The following is a 5,000-nucleotide window of genomic DNA, read 5'->3' on the forward strand; positions in this document are numbered from 1 at the left end:
ATGATATTGCCGCTCTGGATTGCTTTTTGCTTTGATTGCTAGCAAGTAAAAGCAGTTCACGTGACCTTAACTCTTTTTGTTTGCTGTATCAAACTGTCCAATCATGCCACTCCTCTGTTATTCCTCTTGTGCGAATGTCTTTGTAATATTGCTCTTTAATACTGAACTCCGAGTTCCACGAAGCGCATTAATCGATGAACCAGCACGCCTCGGTTAATAAACAATATATAAGTAAAAAAAGCTAAAAGGAACTTCAAAAACTCGAGTACTTTTCTTAAGCTTCAATTTGGAAAAAGAACACCATACATTGCTTTGTATTTTAAAGCTTTTTACAAATATTGTTGATTAATTGTCTTCAAATTTTCTTTTTGGATTTCAATAACACTTGTTAAGATCTGCCTTTCCCGCATGTTCAGTAAACCGCGCAAAAATACCTTTGAATTAGTAAATTTGCTGTTTTGCAGGTTTTCCGCGGTTTCGGTCAGTTATAATTACGCTACGTTGGCTCTAACTATAAACAAAGCTGAGTAAATTAATTTCGAGGGACAGTTAATTAAGCTGCAGATAAGAAGCAAGGTGATGAGCTTCAGGCTAGAGGTGACAGGCCAAGAATATAATTGCATATAAATCTATTTATACGAAAAGTTTAATTAATTAGCAACTTTTCCACTGTTTTAACTTTGCAATGAAAATAAATGTTGAATTCAACACACACGGAGATACTCTTTAAAATTTAACAAATAATCTGAAGCCAAGTCGTGTTTTTCTGTAGTGAAAATAAAAATAATACTACTACTACTACTACTACTACTACTACTACTACTACTACTACTACTACTACTACTACTACTACTACTACTACTACTACTACTAATAATAATAATAATAATAATAATTTATTTGGGGGAATACCAAATTGCAGTGTTGTTGTAATTAAAAAGCAAATCAAAGCCTGCTGAAATCGACTCGTAAGTTTTAAGAACGTAGGAATCGAGCGTGACTTGATATTCCATTGAATACTTTGATCATATTTCCATTTCTAAGGTTGAGGCTGTTTTGTGTTGTTTTTGTTCAATATCGTTGTCTGATCAGAGGGCATTTTTAGCTGTGGAAATAGTCTTGAATATATGAAAGAGATTCGAAGTTATTTTGGGAGTGACAATTATAACAAATATCTTGGTTTTTGTGATTTCTAAATAGAAATGAAGCATATGACCAAAAGTAAACCAAAGAGGAGAAAACAATCTCCTTGTCCCGCATTGTAACGGTAATTGTGACATGGGCACGCAACGGAGGTGTTCCGCAAAAGAGGTGTTCCTCAGGGGGTGTATCTGCTGGCTGGAAAAGGAAGTATTGGCAAGTTCCTTGGAAAAAATTGATGTTGTGTTGGAAAATTGTTTTCAATCTGCTCGCCCACGCGCCTCCCCTGGGAGAAGTTAATTTGTTTTGACTGTTATTTGCAGTCAATGTACCATGCCCAGTAGGGCGTACGATGCATTCAAATGTTGTTTTTATGCTTGCTGACTGTGAAACTTCTGCCCGGCTCTGCTGGCAAACGGAATTTCTGGTTTGTTTCTACTGGGTGTACGGAACAGATAAAAATTTCCCAGCAGGTAGAGAAATTACTCCAAAAAGGTTAATTTTGGGTTAATTTTATGCCCACGATATATTTTGATGAATTTTGAAAAAAATGGCTTGTTGGGTGCCCCTGGCTGGGTGATTTCAAGTCAAACTGTACAGTGACTGTAGAAGCCGTGCACAATTGATAATTTGCAGAGGGACAATAACGGTTGGGTTCTTTGGACGAATTGACAGCCCGAGGATGGGTTCCTTGTTCATGGCAGTCAGAGTGTAGTCAGCTTAAAAATGAGACCATCCCACACCATTATTAGTTCAAGAACTTGTTTCCTTTGTGTTTGCATCTGAAAAGACAAATTCTTTTCGGGGAATAACAACGCCTAGAACCTAAAGGAAGCTACAGTAGGTCTTCTGCCAGTGAAATGGTTGATCAGATATCGAGCAAGATAAAGTTACATCAAGACAGTTCTCTGATTGGAAAGGGATTCACGATGCGGAGACGACACGAGCTGTATTCCCGCTAGTCGCAAAACAAGCGTAAGTCCCTTAAGTAGTAGAATATTCAAATATCAATGGATGAAATCAGAGTGTAATGTTGCAGTTGAGAGATTCAAACTGAACTTACTTACTTCAGTTGAGTCCACAGCAACAAATATGAGAACCCAGATCTTGAGAAACTGGATTTCTCCATTTAGACCCTCTTCAATAAAAACCTGTCTTACACAAACATTTCAAACTGAGCAGGTCCAGCTTATCAAATAGAGACAAAACTAACCAGTCTAACCATTGTGCAGTTTCTGATTAACTTGAATTCAGTGGCTTTGATTATTTGAACACAGGTTTAGATAACTGCTAATAACTGTTGGCCTATTCAGGCGACTACACGTTTGATTACCTTATTGAAGACATGTTTGATTATTTTACATTAACTGGTGACAGGATGACGAATTTTTTTTAAACAATTTAGATTGGCAAAAATTTGTATTAAGCCTGCTATTTAAAATTCTGTCAGCAAAGTCAAGGAAAAGTTGGTAAACATGCTTTTTTTAGATGAAAAGCACATTCTCAAACGGGGGGCGGGGGGTTGGGTCTCACGCGAGGGTATGGTAATTATCATGATAATGGCAAAAAACTTAGTTAAAAGTGTAATAGAATTTACAACGGGTAACCGAACAATGAGAAAGCATAGAAAACTACTGAAAACTAATTTTAAAAAATTGTAACAGGAATTTAGTCTGACTAAAGATTAAAACCATGTCTCAAATCGTAAATAAATTACCTCGTAAACGAGGCAGTTATTGTGTATTTCTGAAACAATCATAGACTTTGGAAGCAACAGCGGTAAAACCCAGAGGAAAAATTAATTGTGAACATTTGTGAATAACTCGTGGAAACTTGACTTGTGAATACTGTAATGGCTAGTCTGACAACGGTTGTTTCGTTGCTGCCAAGCGACTCTTCGGAGACCTTTCTGATATTTCGCAAACTCGTTAAACATCTCGTTCAAAGTTTTGTTCGCAATCAGTTCAGTACAAGCAATCTCGCTTTACATCGCATAAGGATATTCCCGACCGCTTAATATTCACGAGAACATTGTACCTCCAATTGTTATTACCTACAAAATGCCTTGTGACTTGCTTGTGATACTGCTGAGAACAGATGATTTACGTTCTTAGTGGTAACTTAGTTACCAACACACCGGAGCGAAGCATTTCTATTGGCTATAGAATTAACCAATGATATTGCCGCTCTGGATTGCTTTTTGCTTTGATTGCTAGCAAGTAAAAGCAGTTCACGTGACCTTAACTCTTTTTGTTTGCTGTATCAAACTGTCCAATCATGCCACTCCTCTGTTATTCCTCTTGTGCGAATGTCTTTGTAATATTGCTCTTTAATACTGAACTCCGAGTTCCACGAAGCGCATTAATCGATGAACCAGCACGCCTCGGTTAATAAACAATATATAAGTAAAAAAAGCTAAAAGGAACTTCAAAAACTCGAGTACTTTTCTTAAGCTTCAATTTGGAAAAAGAACACCATACATTGCTTTGTATTTTAAAGCTTTTTACAAATATTGTTGATTAATTGTCTTCAAATTTTCTTTTTGGATTTCAATAACACTTGTTAAGATCTGCCTTTCCCGCATGTTCAGTAAACCGCGCAAAAATACCTTTGAATTAGTAAATTTGCTGTTTTGCAGGTTTTCCGCGGTTTCGGTCAGTTATAATTACGCTACGTTGGCTCTAACTATAAACAAAGCTGAGTAAATTAATTTCGAGGGACAGTTAATTAAGCTGCAGATAAGAAGCAAGGTGATGAGCTTCAGGCTAGAGGTGACAGGCCAAGAATATAATTGCACATAAATCTATTTATACGAAAAGTTTTAATTAATTAGCAACTTTTCCACTGTTTTAACTTTGCAATGAAAATAAATGTTGAATTCAACACACACGGAGATACTCTTTAAAATTTAACAAATAATCTGAAGCCAAGTCGTGTTTTTCTGTAGTGAAAATAAAAATACTACTACTACTACTACTACTACTACTACTACTACTACTACTACTACTACTACTACTACTACTACTACTAATAATAATAATAATAATAATAATAATTTATTTGGGGGAATACCAAATTGCAGTGTTGTTGTAATTAAAAAGCAAATCAAAGCCTGCTGAAATCGACTCGTAAGTTTTAAGAACGTAGGAATCGAGCGTGACTTGATATTCCATTGAATATTTTGATCATATTTCCATTTCTAAGGTTGAGGCTGTTTTGTGTTGTTTTTGTTCAATATGGTTGTCTGATCAGAGGGCATTTTTAGCTGTGGAAATAGTCTTGAATATATGAAAGAGATTCGAAGTTATTTTGGGAGTGACAATTATAACAAATATCTTGGTTTTTTTGATTTCTAAATAGAAATGAAGCATATGACCAAAAGTAAACCAAAGAGGAGAAAACAATCTCCTTGTCCCGCATTGTAACGGTAATTGTGACATGGGCACGCAACGGAGGTGTTCCGCAAAAGAGGTGTTCCTCAGGGGGTGTATCTGCTGGCTGGAAAAGGAAGTATTGGCAAGTTCCTTGGAAAAAATTGATGTTGTGTTGGAAAATTGTTTTCAATCTGCTCGCCCACGCGCCTCCCCTGGGAGAAGTTAATTTGTTTTGACTGTTATTTGCAGTCAATGTACCATGCCCAGTAGGGCGTACGATGCATTCAAATGTTGTTTTTATGCTTGCTGACTGTGAAACTTCTGCCCGGCTCTGCTGGCAAACGGAATTTCTGGTTTGTTTCTACTGGGTGTACGGAACAGATAAAAATTTCCCAGCAGGTAGAGAAATTACTCCAAAAAGGTTAATTTTGGGTTAATTTTATGCCCACGATATATTTTGATGAATTTTGAAAAAAATGGCTTGTT

General features: G+C 36.4%; 1 protein-coding gene across 5 annotated transcripts in view; it reads right to left on the reverse strand.

Moving 5' to 3' along the window:
- Window positions 1–5,000, reverse strand: part of LOC138045984 (collagen triple helix repeat-containing protein 1-like) — a 23,689-nt gene that overhangs the window by 18,130 nt on the left and 559 nt on the right. Inside the window, exon 1 of one of the 5 annotated variants that reach the window (XM_068892651.1) lies at window positions 2,204–2,376. The exons of 1 other annotated variant lie outside the window; for it this stretch is intronic. The gene's annotated coding sequence lies outside the window, so the exon portion shown is untranslated. Of the gene's footprint in view, window positions 1–2,203; window positions 2,377–5,000 lie in introns of those variants that run through there. 3 more of the 5 variants (XM_068892647.1, XM_068892649.1, XM_068892648.1) reach the window with 3 other exon arrangements.

This window comes from Montipora capricornis, chromosome 4 (assembly GCF_036669925.1).
Source record: "Montipora capricornis isolate CH-2021 chromosome 4, ASM3666992v2, whole genome shotgun sequence".
Taxonomy (NCBI): Eukaryota; Metazoa; Cnidaria; class Anthozoa; order Scleractinia; family Acroporidae; genus Montipora; species Montipora capricornis.